The sequence below is a fragment of the Colossoma macropomum genome, unplaced genomic scaffold, assembly GCF_904425465.1.
Source record: "Colossoma macropomum unplaced genomic scaffold, Colossoma_macropomum, whole genome shotgun sequence".
NCBI lineage: Eukaryota > Metazoa > Chordata > Actinopteri > Characiformes > Serrasalmidae > Colossoma > Colossoma macropomum.
In genome coordinates, this window is record NW_023494792.1 from 19,245,346 (window position 1) to 19,262,798 (window position 17,453).

At 41.1% G+C, this 17,453-nt stretch overlaps 1 protein-coding gene across 1 annotated transcript in view; it reads right to left on the bottom strand.

Annotated features, from left to right (window-relative positions):
• The window catches only part of si:dkey-82f1.1 (DENN domain-containing protein 2A), a 35,189-nt gene extending 20,475 nt beyond the window's left edge, over window positions 1–14,714 (bottom strand). The window contains exon 1 of the mRNA XM_036576405.1: window positions 14,344–14,714. The gene's annotated coding sequence lies outside the window, so the exon portion shown is untranslated. The remainder of the gene's footprint in view (window positions 1–14,343) is intronic.
• Between the last annotated feature and the right edge of the window lie 2,739 nt (window positions 14,715–17,453).

Genomic DNA, 17,453 nt, shown 5'->3' on the forward strand with positions numbered 1-17,453 from the left:
CAGCCCTATAGCTAAACCCCTTTTAAATACCCAGACACAGTCTGTTGCACATCTGCACACAGAGAGAAGAACCCTGAGGTCAAAGAGTTCAAACGATTTAAAATTAGATCAATATTATTCATTGACCCCAAGTTCAAAAGCAGAAATACTTGACTTCAAACCCATCGCAAACTGTATGCACAGAATGCCAAGAGACTCAAGCCAAGTAACAGACATTTGGACTGATAGTGATCCACGAAACAAAAGGCTGAAATACCGTCTGCCTGTGCTCCATATGAAAGTCTTTTTGGGAAATATTGGCCGTTTCTGATCATAATCCTGACTCACGAGAAGGAAATATTTTCATTAAACAAGCGCAGCGTAACCATGACAGCACTTGAGGCTGCTGCTGACTCACCACCCAAAGACAAATCCAGGGTTAGTGAGTTCAGTGTGGATGCCAAAGTGCTGGTTGGGCTCTGGATATGGTGAAGTAACCACAGATAAACAGCTGACATCTGGTCAACAAAATCACCTTTCCCTTTCACACTCCATTATCCACACAGCTTTTCAGGGTTACACCAAAACACACTCTCACGGCCTCATCAAATGCATTCAGTGAGGAAGACTGGACAAAGGAGAATGGACACATGAGACAACAGACTAGTCTACTAACCATAACAGATTCTCGACTGTATTTAATCCAGAAATCTGACTATTTCACATAAGATCCAAAATACAAGCTGTGTTGTGAGTAGTAACTGATCATTTGTGCTTTACAAGGACCTTTTTTTAAAACCAGCAACATTTATTTAAAAACACAACAAAAAGCAGCATTTCTAGCACCTTGTTTTCTACAACGCTGAATAACGTGGATGGGATCAAGTTGCCCTATTAGAATTGAGCTCTAAATGCAAAAACCAACAGTCAGCACAATAAGTAACTATGTAAAAGCCACAAAGAACCATAAAAGGTCTAAATGGTTTATTTATCTTCGTTTTGTTTGTAAATTGTGGAACTAAAACCTCTACCACTTTGGTTCACAGTGAGGTCAAACAGCTATAATGTGGAAATAAAATACCTACAAAGGTGCCACAAACAGAACAAATATCCTATTTTTTTTAAATAATGCTTCTTAGACTCTATTTTTAGCCTTTACAGGAAGAAAACCCATAAAATGTGTCTCAGACGAGCATACAAGGATGACTTCTGCATCTGTGTTGACCTCTGTCCCCTCATATACCTCCCTTGCCTGAGTCACACAGCTAACAGTAATTATCAGCCATCCAATAAAAGAGCCGCTAAGCAGTTTGCTCTGTTTTGGGGTAGACTGAGCACTCAACACAGGTGTTACCACTTAATAGACACATCTGGGAAGGACTGCCATTCATGTGCTTGTGCTTTTTTGCATTCCTACCCACTCCCTCCAATGGCCCACTCCCCTGCCAAGAGGAAGCATGACCTCATGACGATGTGGGAGATGTGAATAATCTCAGCTCAGCCTCTACAAACCCTCAAACAAATGCTCTAAAAATGAACCTACATTACATTCATATCTGACCACCACAGCCCTAATGAAGACACTTACAGTGCCTGCTCTACTACTTATACATGCTACTTCTAGGCTTATGACATATGCTGGTGATTGGAGTTTTGGTTCAGTGAGCTCAGCTCAGTGCTGGGGGAAGTTGCGGTTTGTCTTGTTGGCGATCAAATGTGCAGCTCACATGTGTCTATACTACCTGTCCATCAGAAGTGCTTGGCATTGCTGAAATCCCAGCGGCTCTGCTGGCATGGAGTGTGGACTGGTTTTGAGGGTCTGCCAAGAGCAATATTGAAGCCATTCTGCGTATGTTGTTCTGTTCTTTGGTGTGGCAAAGGCATGAATTTCAGAGGAATTGCCAGCTTAACTGCTTGCCCTCTACTTTTAAAACTTTAAGGCCAAGCTAAGACTTGGATTATTTGGGTAACATCGTAAACCAAGTTTTAAATTATTCTGATTTTTTTTACACAATTTGGTAAATCCTTACCTCATTTAAGGCCATATACATAAAATACTTCTAACTCTAACTTTCTCTCTCGCTCTCTGACAGTTCACAGCTGACCTGCAAGACTAAATGATTTTCAGCTGTGTAAAGGGGTCACATGTTTGTGAAGGAACATAAACTTTTTTCCTTCCCTTTCTGCTTCTCCTCTTACTGAAACCAAGAATGAGAAAAAAAACATGCATAGAAGAAAAATGGAGAGCAGAAATTCTTGTATGCAGAGAAAGCTTGTAAAATGTGTTGCCTGAATCAAAACACTTTCTTTTCTACTCCAAGACTCAACAGATGTTGTCTGTTTGTATTTGCAACTTTGATATAGACAAAAAATGAAATATCACTAAGGAGCCATAGACTTGATTAAGTATAGAGACTCTAAGATGTCCTAATGCAGTGTACATTTACTGTAAAGCTCATTGAAGTGATCACTGAGCAGTATTTCCTGAACCTGGTAGCCAGTGACGCACTGTCATGCTGTGCAGAACTTTGTAGACTCCTGAGCGCCCAGAGAAGCTCTTCCCCAAAGCAGCATTCAAATAAAACACTCAGAGCACATGACGGGCAGTGAATTCATGACTTGTAACTCAGTAAATCTGGCAGTAGCCATGTTTATAGCCTCCACTGCTGGGGCAGCTCCTTTAGAAATCTTGCTTGGCCTAGGTCTTTCCTTTGTCCTCTTTAACTATTGTTAAACCTGACCCTGTAGGACACGGCTACTTTCACAATGACGTGGAGAGAGAGGGCCATCTGCTTCAACCAATAAAAACTCCCAAATGACCTGCGTGACCTCTACCTGTCCCTCCTCCTGACCCAATCTTCAGGAAACCGATGGGTTTACATAATCTAGGGTCATGCGAAAGCTTGTTCCTCCATGCCGCTCACATACTTTGAGCATGCCACTGTTAGTATTTTTACTACGAGTGCACTTAAAATGGTCTACTTACTTCTGACTTCTGTTAACCCCTTTATTTATTAATTTATTATTCAGTTATTAAGCTTCCGGCTTATTATTGAGTAACTACTATGAATTATTCAATATCTATTATGAAACTAATACATAATGTATGTACATATTAGAGCGAGGAACAAAAATATGAGCCCGCATACAGACCTTTAGGGTATACAGGGTTAAGTACAATTCCAGTAAGTAAATTTCAGGACATTAATGGACATGTTTTTTAATGTGTTCAATATGTGATATGCTGGAGTAATAACAACAACAACAACAACAACAATAATAATAATAATAACAGCAACAATAATAATAATACATTTTATTTAAAAGCACCAAAACACCCAAGGACACTGTACAATAAGATCAAAAAGATAAAATAATTAAAATAAGCCAAATAAAAGTCAGGTTACATATTAAGATAAAAGTGTAGACAAGGAAAGGAAACGAATGATAAAGTTCTACCAAACGCCAATTAAAAAACATGAGTTTCAAGATTAGAAGCAGACAGAGAAAGGCAGGCAAGTAGCTCCTGGGGACAACAACAACACTCAAAATCGTGGCTATACAATTGGGATGTAACAGTGCATCATGACATTGAAGTGAAATCTCAATGCAAGTGGAGAGTGGTCATTCTATCAATTATGGCACTACATGCATTGTCCTCACTACTGCATTGATCACTGTTGAGAATGCACAGATAAAGTCTTAGGCCTTAGCTTCACAGTTCAGTTTATTCTGTCCTTATGCACCATTACACTTTACCATTCAACCTGCACCAAACCTTATAAAATCCCTACAGACACAAAAGCAGGCTGATAGTAAAACAGCACTCTCTGGCTCTTTGAGAGTGATAGCAATCAGTTTGTGTGCTCCTGTGAGAGTTTAAGGAAAGAGGACATTACTTAGGGTCAGAGCAGGGCCATCGGACCCCATCAGTTACATAACTAACCGTCCACTCCAAACAGCAGATCACTATCACCCCACTGTCACTAGGGTCTGGGTACGCAGAGATTTACATAAAGACGAGGGGAAATGCTGGGGGCAAATACTTGTAAGGATAAAAGCAGGCAATTGTCTGAGGTATTTCCCAAAAGACAACAACAAATTTACAAATGTGTGTTTGTGAGTAGCAGAAATGTGTTTTTTTCTGAACTATATTTGCATATGTTTGTATTCATCTAATTGTTTGTATTCATGAGTCACTAACTGAAGCACAAGGGTAATTGTTGTCGCCCTAAATATCTTTAAAGACTGTATGGAATTTCTCTATTTGAAAGAGACAGAATATGTTATGAACCACTTAGGAAATAAATACAAGTAGTGCTTTTGTGAGAGTACACATTGAAGACTAACCATCTGTGCTTTACTTTAAATCCCAAATGCAAAGAAAACCAGGACAACTCCCTCTTTCCATCTATCTTTCTACAACAGCAGCCAAACCCTGGACAGGAGGAGTGCATAGTGGACACACAAACACAGAGCCCAGAAACACAGAGGACAGGTCAAAGCCACAGTCCTTCCTGTATTACTACAGGACTTTAGGACCAGACATTCCAAAGCTCCACACCCATATCATTAATGACCATCGTATCATGTCACACAAATTCAAATAGATAAAAACCTGCATGCTAATTGTTCGTCACATCAAGTAATCTGGTCAGGTAAGCTTCTAAAGCAGAAGGTTTTAAGATTTAGTGTGGTCAGTGATGAGACTTGGTACCGGGACTAATATTGAGCACTGGCAGCAGCTGCATGTGAAACCTACTGGCAGAAATTTTGTCAGAAGGTGCTGAAGTCCTGTCAGTACTCTTGCTTCAAAATCAGCACTGAAGCCTGGTGTTGTCAGGATATTCTCTGGTATTCTGGAGTCTTGAGCAGCACGCCAGATTTCTCTATCTCTCTCCCCTCCTCCTCCTTCTAACAGCTGCTTCTCATAAAGCCCGTCCACAGCGGCCAGCCCTGGAGGACCCGCTAAACGCATGACATCATGCTCTCTGCACCTCTCCATAGCAGAAAGAGAGAGAGGTTGAAAGAGTGTGAGAGAGAACCTTTGATTTCCATACACCTAGAACAGACAACTTGACCGTATAAAATGATATTACCACACCGTTTCACCAGAACCTTTGCATCCACTTAATAGCTCGATTTTTCCTTCTACACCTTCTACAATACCAGCAAGACACTTTGCATCTACTTCAATATGAAACCTGAAGGCACATGACTACAGTGAAGAAGCTTCCAAAAGAGCTGGGGAACACATAAAAGAGTCCATCCATTTACTTGTCTGCTTCTTGTCCAATGAGTCACTCATCAATTCATTTTGCCGTTTCGCTGCAATGTTTTCTTTGCTTGAGGTCTCTAGCCAAGACTGAGCTGACTGCAGTGTTCATTCCTTTCTCTCTTCAACACATGGGACCTTCTCTGCAATCAATTTCATGCACCACTAAACATTTAGCAAGCCTGTGATAGAAACACAGTGTGTGAGAGAGTGTGGAGTGTGTGTGTGTTCTTCTGTACTGGTGGAGGCACTCAGTGGGGGACTAACTTTCACCCAGTGCCTCTGTGTTCAATGAACTCACATTCCAGCAAGCTCTAGCAGAGAGAGAGAGAGGGAGAGAGAGAGAGAGAGAGAGAGAGTTCAATTTAAACATATATGACTTGTCTACATATGGAGCCAAGCAGGAGACTGAAAAATCTGAAAATCATTGAAAATACGTTTTTGACTTGTTCGATATGAGCACTTCAGTGTTCTCTTGCTTTAGGATCCTGGGTTCTGGCACTATGTGCTAAACCACTGGAACTCTCCTTGACCTAACTTTATGGCAAGCAGACATATTGGGGGGGCAGGGGCGCAGGGCAACCTGAATATGGGTGAAATTTAATTTAAGAAAAGCTACAGCATATGACGGACACCCTCATCCAGAGTGACAGTCAGTTCAGGGGAAACTGATGGTAGTGCAAGGAGTCATTCACAAAGCAGAATGAAATATTGCTGCCAGTGTGGGGGAACTGAACTCTGGTTGCCTGAGCAGGCTGTGGCGTTAACCACTACTGGGGACGCACAGTAACATCGGAGTCATATTGTTATCAGCAGATAATTGCTTAAAATAATTTAGCAGTATCAGACAGATGTTCAGCTGATAGTTCAAACTGATAGTTGATGATGTATATATTGTACTCCAGGGGAGTTTAAATGTCTGCATTTCATTCATTTTACTGCATTTATAACCCTACAACATCTGTCTGATGCCAATATATATATATGGACATCAGACAGATGTTTACATTTGACCATTGTTTGATATATATATATATATATATATATATATATATATATATATATATATATATATAAAACACAAATATGATTCCAACACCGTTGTCCACTGATAGTTACAAAAATATTCTTTATCAAAAGTGTCTTGTATCATGGTGCAAAACCGTTACACCCCTACTAACTACAAGACATACATTAGGTCTCACTGCGTTTAAAAGGTCCACAATGCCTCAATAAAATTCATTCGATATCTGTTTTGCTTTATGAAAAACTTGGTTTAACAAGTCATTAATGTGCCGTTTAGCCAGCATCATGCTTTGTTATTACACAAAATAATCACAATATGGAATGTGACGCTTTTCTGAAGAGACATCATCTGAGTTTTATTGTTAAAATTTCCAATGCTGTGTTGATGCGTGCACATGAGAGGGGGCACACAAGAACAGTGAAGAACAAACCAGCTCTATTTTCGGGGCAAGGCTGAGAGAAGCTGTTACTGAACAATATCAGAGGCTATCAAAAATACACCCTGACCAAGCAGGCACTTATATATCAGGACAAAAGGTCAGGGTCTCAAGCCCCCCAAAATCTGTCTGTGTATGTGTCTGTGTTATGGCACAGCAAAACACTGAGCAGAGATATCTATACTTGTGCCCTCACTTCTCTATTTAGGACTCAAGTTAACTGCTTAATTTCCTCACTGACTGTAAGCATTCATATTCCATAGCCCTGGGTGTGTACAGCCACAACTGCACACTCAGTGGCAGGCACCTGTGCTGCTAGGCCCCCTGCCCTGCCATTGTTGAGCTTGTTGGGAGAGGACAGAAGGCAGACAGCAGACAGGAACATAACTGATTTAGCCACAGAATGGGGCAGGAACCAGAGAGGATACTGCAAACAATTATTATGTCTGTGTTTGTTCCTTATCGATCTATTCTAAATATAGCCTTGTTATGTTATTGTCCCTTTTGAATTGTGAATTCGGCCCACTGCTTGTTGTGTACGGCAAAAAGCTGCCCTGCCTGAGTGTGGCTGTCTGTTTTGTAAAACATTATAATGAAATGTGAAAAACTGCTTTAGAAAACAAATGATCTTTCCACATCAGAGCGTTTCTTGAGCTTCTTGGGCACAAAAGAAGCAGGGACATTTATAATTATGTCATTCAAACCAAACCATACTAACCATAAAAACGCTATGAGCTACAATGGCTAAAGCAGGCAAACACTTTATCACAAACAGTTATTTGCTTGTTTATGTGCGCTTTAAGCTGAGGATGGGTATCACAGAAAGACAGTCAGATAGACAGACAGACACAGGAAGGAGGAAGACAGGATGTGGGATCGTGACCTCTATCCTGTCCCCACCACACATACTAAAGCTGTCCTGATTTGACTGAGAGGATATTGTGCACAATTAGCCAGCAGGCCTATGTTGAGAAAGAAGAAAGAGTCCTTAGGAAATGAAACGGCTTCTGCCTGACTGTCACTATGAAGAATAGACATAAATAGAAACAGGAATAGATATTGTTAAGCAAACTCTCCAGCTGTGTGAAACTGTTCATTATCCAACAACTATGACTATAAGCATCTGCTGTGTATCTTGATAAATGGTTGACGTTGCACCGTGTGACTGTTTTACACAATGAAACAGAAAAGTATGAACTTTTATGAAGAACGGCCTAACAAATTTGTGAAGGCTGTGCAAAGAACCAAGCCACAGACTGAAAAAATGGATAAACAAGAGGGCGAACAATCTTGATTTCTCTGTCCTTCTCTTTGTGTATGTACTATGAATATTGGGCAAAAAATAACAGCACCTTCTGGAAAAAAAAAAAAACATTCACCAACCGTTCGTAAGAAGAAAGTCCTTCTTAAAACCCACAATTTTCACAAAGATTCTGACATTCTCCAGTGTTTTCTTATTTGGGATTTGTTCTTAGGTAAGAACAGAATCTACACACACTCAAGAGCACACAAATGTGTGAACAATTCTGTGGTTTAAGAACATGTCATGAATCTAATGTAGACTTTTTCTTAGGACCTTTCTCAAGAACTAATTTAAGAAAAAAACTTAAGATGATATTGGTGAATTAGGTCCATTCTTCTCAAAAGGCTCTCTCTTATATATATATATATATATATATAAGTTCAATCTCTTTAATAGTCAGGAAAATATTCAGGTAGTGCAGATTAACAGCCTTTCTGGAGCTAGCTAGTTAGCTAGGCAGTGAGTTACCTGCACACAGAGCCGGAGAACAATTCCACATTTTTAGCCTGATTTGAACTGAAGGTATATTTTCTTTGATATTCATCAGAGTTGCATTTAAGGAGAACTTTTTTCCCCAAGTACACAGTTCAAAGAAGTACCATTCTTTCATTTCCCATCCATACTTCACCGGAGTGTTTCAGAGCAGCTGTGTGCCAACAGCATTTTTAAACTTATCACTAAGCTATTACTGAATCGCTCTGTCTCTGTGCGCAGGTGGACAGTCTGGAGAAGCACCTGCCCCAGAGCTAACACAATGCTTTACCTGTTACTGCTCTTATTCAAGCACATAGCTATCTGCTATCAGCATCTAAAGCCCTGCCAATGAATTCTCAGAGACTCTGTACTGGTTTAGCATGGCACTGACAAGACAGCGGGATACTGTATAAAAGAACGGCCTCTAAAAGAATGATTTTGCAACAGTAAATTGTGCCTGAATAAATAAAATATGATTTTTTGTAAACTCTAGTATTGGTATTTTAGCACTAGTCAATAACACAGTTGTAGTTGGTATATTTTATGCTCTGAGGTGTATTTATGCTGTTTAAGCAATTTATGTTATGCTATTCATTCAGCTAAATTACAGAACATTATTCCAAAATGAATAAATACCAGTATGATCATTTCAGTCACAAAATTTCCTAATTGTAAAGCTGAATGTGGAAAGGGTAATTTGGTACTACTGGAAATTATATAGCTGAGTTTTCATGAAGCTGGTGGATTTGGGGGGAGGGTTTAGCAAAACTGAATGATAACCAAACCTCTAGCATGTCCCTAGATGGCTTACAGTTCCATTGAATTTCCAACTTGGCTTAAAGGAAGCATATTTCTATGAAATGCCCACAAACATTCTGCATAATTAGACCTATTTTCCACCAGAGAGGAGAAAAGAACTCATGGAAACGTCTAGATTTATACCTACTGGTAGATTAAACTGAGCTTTTGATGAACACATTCATTTTGACTTGTGATATTCATGTAGAGAACAGACTTTGGTGGCGAGCTGTGTTGAATCTAATACTTATTCTTTGTAAGCTGGATACACCTGGTTCATTCTCAGTCATTTACACATGTTTACATTCAGGATTTCCAGGCAGTAAGTAAGTAAAATCTGAAGATAAAGAAATTTGCCCCCATGTGCCTAAAACCCATTCCTCATATTCAAACTTGATTTGTGAAAGGAAAGGCTGATCTCAGGCCAAGTTTGTAATTGCTCTTATGACGGTTTACAATACTTTACTTAGATTAGATCAGTAACCGAATCACTGAGCACATCATCAGGGCTTTATCCACAGGGCTTTATCTGTAAGACTGGGGTACTCTGGAAGATTTCTTTCTCTTGCCCTCTTTCCCTGTGAGCTGACTCTGTGCCAGGGCTCCAGTTACCCTTCCTGTTTTCCCTCACGCTTCTGCGGTTCCGCCTGACCATTCCCACCGGCGTTCCCGCTCCCAGCCCCGCGCGCCTCAGCACAGACAGATTCCTATAATTCCCTACAGTATTCCCACAGGAGCCCAGCGTGGCGAGAGCTTGGGAAAGTGCTCTTCCGGAGTCAAGGATCCACCAAGCAACAGATAGCTTTCCTCCTTCTCTCTCTCACTCTTTCTCTCTCTCTCTCTGACCCCCACCCCCACTCTCAAAATCAACATTTCCAGAGTGAATGTAAACCAAGCAGCCAGAGTGATAAAGTGAGTCTAAATGAAACATAAAGCTTGGCAGATGGAGTCTAAAATCCTCTGTGCCCCTCATGAGCACTTTTGAAAGAAGTGACTGAATCGAATACTTAGTTTTTTCCACCTTAATTGAAGTCAGATGGGCCTTTTGTAGATTTATGACTTCATTTTTCTCAAAAGAAAATAGATGTAGACACTGCCTACTTCATGATGGTCTTCCATACTTTGCAAACGCTGCATTGAACTGAACCATCAAGACCAAATCCTCCAAACTACTGCAAGCACATGGCTTCAGGATATATTCGCCATCTACGCTGCTTAATCTAAAGGGAGGTCACATTAATCAATTAATACATCATGCATCGCATCAAGATCCCATAAACAACTGCAAACATGCTCTGCAGATAAATCTACATGGGTAGTCACTGTAGTCAGCCCCCAATATTAGAGACACATCTTGCATGCACATTGCACAGTGAACCCAAAGGCTCTCTACTGTGGTAGGGAATTTAGCACAGGGCTCCACCACAGAGCCAGAGTTAATGGATGAGGGCTGCAGTGGTCCACACCACATCAGAGAAGGTCCATATGTTCAAGAGAAGAGGCAGAGAGAATTTTTCCTCACGTTAGTGCTCCCAAAACGGGGTTAGCATAGTCAACCCTTTGACCATACTTGTCTACAGAAGCGATGGGATAGTGCAAGGACCCCAAAAGATGAACTCTATAGCCTGTTCTACAAAAACATTCTAATGCTGGCCTCTAGCTTTAGTATTTCTAAAAAAAAGAATAAACAAGCTAAAGTTTCTGAAAATGGGAAAAAGACCACAGTCACTGCGAACAATTACAAACAGGTTTGGCAATCAATGTAGTGTTTAGGTTTGTTGGCTTGGCGTAGCATGAACTTGTCCAACAGAATTATGCTTAACATTGTTGGTTCATTACTCCACCACTATTGTTGGAGTGCAATTATGAGTTTCATTCTTCAGAAAAGCACTTACAAAGTCCATTTTAAAGTTTTTTGTTTTCTACAGCTGGAGGAATGGTCCAGCGAAAAATCTAATTCACACAATTTTCCACTTACCCCAGATGGAGTTGATCAGTCAAGACATGTTTGGAGTCCAAATTCTGCTTTTTTAGTTTAGTTCTGAAACTTTGAGACTCATGATGTCGAAGCTACGCTATGTAAGATGTGTGTGGATTTGGAGGCCTCTCTGGTGGAAATGTGTAATTGCATGTAACGTGTGGAAGAACATTTTGTAACATTTTGTAACGGTTGTGCTCCAGTTGCTGCCTGGGAGTGTGTTGAAAGAGTATTCAAAGAGAACGGGGTGAAAACTTAGTGAAGAACATGTCTTCTGTTGAGGCAGGTGAATGATCTATTGTTGTCATCATGTCTACATCAGTATAATGTTGATTTTGCCTTTTAGACCTAAACATTGAGCCGGACCCTCTTTTTGATAATGTATGTGACATTAATAAGGATGCATGAGATGGTCAGAAAAACTTCTGACCCGCCGCCTCTGACTTTTAAAGTGCTACATCAGGCTTAACAGGGTGACTTGAGCAGCTCACAGACACTGTATTTATATATATAAATATTATATATATGTAAAATGTTTTTTTTTCCTCAGCAATCTTCCTTCTTTCAGTTTTAACAAAATATCTTACTTTTTCCAGAAATGATTTGGGTGACTATTGACTTCTAGTGCTTATTAGCTACATTAGCCTCCAGTTCTAAATTTAAGAAGCAAAAGTTGGAGAACCCCATTGTCTCAAAATGTCTCAGCTCATCGACTCCAAACTTAATTTTTCACAGAATCATTCCTTTAATACAACCAAACGACACTGATTGCTTCTACATGACTGAACCAAACCCAGTATGTCTTTGATAGAGAACTTTTACTTCTAGTATTTCACCTACAGAAAATAACCTAAACCAAAAGCTAAAATAACTAAATTCACACATAACAACCCCCCCCACCCCCACCTCTCTCATCATCCCGGCGGAAAAAAACTGCCCTACAAAGTGCACTGAACCTTGACAGGGTCTGTGTCAGAGCAGCAGCTTGCAAGCACAGCTCCAGCGGCAGCAGGGGGTGGGAGAGAGGGAGGCCGAAGAAGGACGGGAAGGAAAGAGCGCGTGTGAAGGAAAAGAGGGGGTGGCAGGGAGGGCAGTAATCGCAGCATCTGTGCTCCGTTCCCAACCACTCCAACACAAAGCCTGAGAGCTCACAGAATCCTGAGCGGCCAGAACTCCCTCTACAGCACCACGGGGCACATTCTGGAGCTGTCGCCACGGAGACGGACAGCGGCGGCCTGGCTGGGAGGAAGGCTCAGAGTCTGGGGTAGCCCCAGTGTAAAGACTCCCTGCTGAGTTACTGTAACAATATGGGCTTCCACTGCTTTGTGGTATTATGACCAAGCATCTGACCAGGTGCAGTGACCGTGTCCATGTGCGTGAGCTCGGTACAAGAGGCACAGATGTGACATGAAATCCAACCAATGAAACAGAGTGATAGAGAGACAAGCACGCACAGATGTGTGACTCATGCATACGGCACACGCAAACACTGTGTAAAAAAACTACTAACTAATCAAGCACAGATAGAAAGGTCTAAATAAGATTGCAGTAGTGGAGACAGTAGCCCAGGACACGATACTCGGATTTGCTTATTGTTGGCCTTCTTTTTAATCCAAAACCAGATCGAGTCAGCCAAACAGGATGAGGCGTCTGATACTCTTATTTGACTCTTAGTGGCTTCATACTGCCTTCTAGAGTAATACTCTAGTTGGAGGGAGTGTAAACCCACCCTATCAAACAGGCCTGTGGTCAGATAACAGGCTCAAAGAGGCCCAGACCGCCATCCACAACACATCAGTACAAACTGTTTTTTATTACTATGTACAAACAGTACTGCTATCTCAAGTGTCTTCTTTTGTTGCCTGGAAGCATTTGCTACCATCTGGGGGTCTGGAGTGTAATGGATTGTGTTTGTATGTGTCATTGTTCAGTAATTACAGACCTGGTAGCTTGAAACATGCTGAAAAGGCTAAGTTGGTAAATAAAGGGTTGAAAACTTCAGGCCAGGATTTCAAGCCAACGAATGTATGAGTCAGTGACTGCATGACAGAGATCAGAATTACCTTGAACAGCTCAGAAATTGAATTAAGCCCCTCACTACTCTTCATCTTTGAAGTATTACTGGATTTTGTGTAAGTGGAACTGATTGAATTACAATGAATCATGTTTTGTGCTCAAGTGTTTGGAGGCTTCAATCAGCAAAGGATGAAAAAAAATTTAATGAATATACTATTCACACTTGTTGAAATACATCTATTGTACATCAATTAAGTTTTGCCACTAAGAACTATGAGTAACTTTTATGCTACACTGATGAGCAAAGATAGCTGTCACTGTTTTCTTAACTGCCTTAAGAGCTGCCTGTGAGTAAATACTGATATTGAATAGGCAGGTACATTTTGATCTGCTTGTTCTGTGAGTTATCAGTCTTCTGCCTGCTCTGTTTACAAGCTCTTTCCTCTCTCTCTCCTTCAGTACAGCAGTGAAGAGAGACCATTGTTCTGTGGGCTGAAATGACTCGCCTCACTTATCCAATTACCCACTTCTCTATCTCTGCTCTTTCTCCCTGTCTGCACTGGAATGCACCCATTTAACACAGGCTTCTCCACCAAAGTACCTCATATTGTGCTCTGCCTTGTTTCACAGGCTGACCAGGAAAGACAGTCTGTCTAGTACTGACCATTCTTCCACAATGTGAAGCAAAGCTGGTCACAAACATTCTCTTTTGACCCGTTTTGTTTATTTTTGCGAGTTTAAAGTCACCGGTTCTTCTGACTGTTTGCTATCTGAAGTCACTTTTTGCTGGAGGTTCCATCCAAAACTGACTATTCCTCCACAGTGTAAATGTTAGTGCTACTTACTAACTTGCTCTTTTTACACTTTTTGTTTTCTGTAAGTTTAAAGTCACCAGTTGATCTGGCTGTTCAAGAGTTAAAGAATTCTGGTCTGGTTAACAAAAAGTTTAAATTGTGACTTTTCACAGCTTTTTTAAATTTTCACATGAATTCTTGCCCCAAGTTAACCAACACAAAGAACCGCACACACGCTCTGTAACACACAAACACAGCTGTACCTTGCTTGGTTGGTTGAGCCCTGCAGAAGCGCTCTTGTGGTGGTTTCTCATTTTGTGAAACCTGATACTGAGTATGGCAGCATCCACTCAATGACTTCCCTTGGAGCAGTTAGTCCGTCTTCTTCTTCCCTCTGTCCTTTCGCTCCTTCCTCTCACTCTTCCCTTGATTAAATCCTCTTCTTCTCTCTGAGCCAGTCGGACGGGTTCCCGTTGGCTTTTTCCTCAAAACTTTGTTTGAGAAGGGAACAAGAAAGAAAAGTGAGTCTGTGTGCTCCCTCCACAAACCTCAGCCCCAGGCAACTTTATCTCTCCCTCTCTGTGTGCTGTTGCCTTCTTCTCTCCCTCTCTCCCTCACTCTCTTTCACTGGACTTTTCCCACCCCTCCCTCCTCTCTCCAAAGACCCCCTCCCTCTCTCTCTCTCTTCCTTCTCTGCTTTCCCATCATCCCCCCACCCCCTACTGCTGAACTAATCTGCAGCTGGCTGAGTGATTGGAGGCATGGTTGTCTTGGAGACGAAGTGTCCTGCTTTAGACGAGTGGAGCAGGAGAACACAACTAAACACATAAATAACAGGCAACAAGTGAACACAAGTCTCTGTCCTCAAACCCCAGCTATTGCATGAGAGCACAAGACACCGAATGGGCACTTAATGTGTACACTGAGAATCAGAGAACACCTACAGTCCATGACTTCTGCAAAAGTCACACACAACTCCAAGACCAGCACTACCAGCGTAGACATTGCTTGGGCATGTCTTTGTCTCAGCACTTACATAATTATTTCCCAACACCATCTTCAGGTTTTGGCTTGCTATTGGTGGTGTGTTTTACTTCATTTTGAGTTTCCATATTGTTCACGTCTCTGAGAAAGCCCTGCTGTTCTTTCTCCTGCAGAAGTGTGGAGCCAGAGGCTGTGAAGCTGGACATGAGGGTAATGCCAGTGGGTAAGTAATCACAAAGTGAAGGAACCCTTGGCTCCTGTTCAAAAGAGGAGGAGACAAGAAGTGAGGGATCAGGTTTCACCCAGAGATTTGTGGACAGAAATGTACAGGATTACATTCTCCTGCATCCAGAAGCAAACGTCTGGCCTTTTTCCATTCTCCTCCATTGCTTTGACAAACACTGGTCAAATTGATGCAAATACCCGTGTAGAATAAGTAGCTTTAAAGATGGACTTATAGCAGTGAAACATAACGAACTATATCAAGCTTAAAAATGTTCTTTTCTCTGAAGATTGACTAAAAAACAATGTAATCAGCATAGAAACAAAAAAACTTTTAGGCCAACAGGAACTACCCACTTGTCAAAGCTACATATCTAAGGTTTACATTTCAAAGACCATCACTTGAACAATCATACCAAGCAGCACTTTATGAAAGGCAGCTCACAGAGACCCCAACTGCAGTGGGAGGAGGATGTGGTTCCAACATCTGTTCACTATCCGCCTATCTTTTGTCTGCATGATGGAAAACAACAATAAGGATACCGGCTTCTGAATGACAGCTGAACAGCAGCCCGTGCAGCAGTTCAGCAAAGCACTATACAGTTGTGTGATGGGCTTGTATGACCTGTACAAAAAGTAGCCTACACAGTGTCATAAGTCTATGCCAAACTTTCTGTATATATAAGGTCTGCACAAAGTATAAAGAGGAACTATTGAGTGCAGCGATGTCCCTATTGGGTTTTTGATCTTGCAGTAAAAAACAAAAAGCCCTGTCTTTGCCTACAGACAGTCACAGAGTCAGTCCAGATTCTGATTTAAAATCACCTTGTATTTTATGGCGTTTATGCCATGCATGCTAACAAGATTCTCATGGGCTTTTGAAGAAAAAGAGGCCAGCAGCATCCCAGGTCAACCACTATGCTTCATCAGAGGTGGAAAAAGCAGAGAGAAACTAAAACTTTACTCAAACAAACTCAATCAATTAAGTTAATAGAAATGGAAATATGGGGAAGTCAAAAATGTCTACATTTAAACTAAATCATGTCCACAAAGTAAAAAGTAAATGTGTTAACAGATAAAATTAGGAAAGGAAAAATTATGAGAAAAGGTTTAAATAAACTGACAAGCGTGCAGAGGGTAAGATTTAGTGGCATCTAGCAATGAGTTTCCAGACTGCAACTGACTGAATACCCCTCCCTCATGCCTCCCATTCCAAGCGTGTAGTAGAACCAACTGTGGCCCTCAGGTTTTCTGCCGTTGCCTGTCCCGATTTTGTTTTTGCATCTTCGATGATAAAGATTCACCTTCACTTTTTCTTGTGCTAAATAATAAGTATAAATAAATATGATCCCCATTTATCAGATTTGGGTTCTCAAACCTCTCACAACACAAAATGGTTAGGCAGCACTGACAACAACCACTGATTCTACTTATTTCAACATCTTCCAACCGGTGCTATAGCACCACCAAATTCAAGCCACTTCAAGCTGCTGATTTGTCCAATCTGGGCTACTGTAGAAACATGGCGGCCCCTGTTGAAAGAGGACCTGCTCCATATATGGATATGAAAGGCTCATTCTAAACTAACGACAACACAACAATTCATGGTTACAGGTGTATATGCACTAATAAAAACATGGCTTGTATACTGTATTCCATTTCTGCCAATATATCCCCCCTAAATCTTACACACTGTGCCTTTAACTCTTGACACTTAAACACCAAGTTAAACTTTGCATGCACACACAATGTGATAACCATTACACTGTACAGCACTCAGGCTGCTCATCTACCTCAGCAGTGTGGGTCTCAACAGGTGATGTAGCAACTAAGCTAAAGTAGGCTCATAGGTCCAGTGCAAAAAAAAGCACTGAATGTGTCTTGGCTGATCGACTGTGTCTGTGGTAAGGAGAAAACTGTGTAAATTATATTTTTCAGTGACTCATTCCTGTGTTCCAGTGATGTTTAGCTGTCGGCACATACCTTTGCAGTGTAATGACAGCAGAGCCTTTCTTCTGACAAGCCTTACAAAGTTTGTTGGTGCAGAGGTGATGCGTAATTGCAGTTTTGGAGAATTTGTTACCCCAGGATGCAACACTGTTGAGCTGTGATCCTTCTGAATTACACTTCACCCATGGTATCGCTGTAAAAAAATAAAATAAAATAA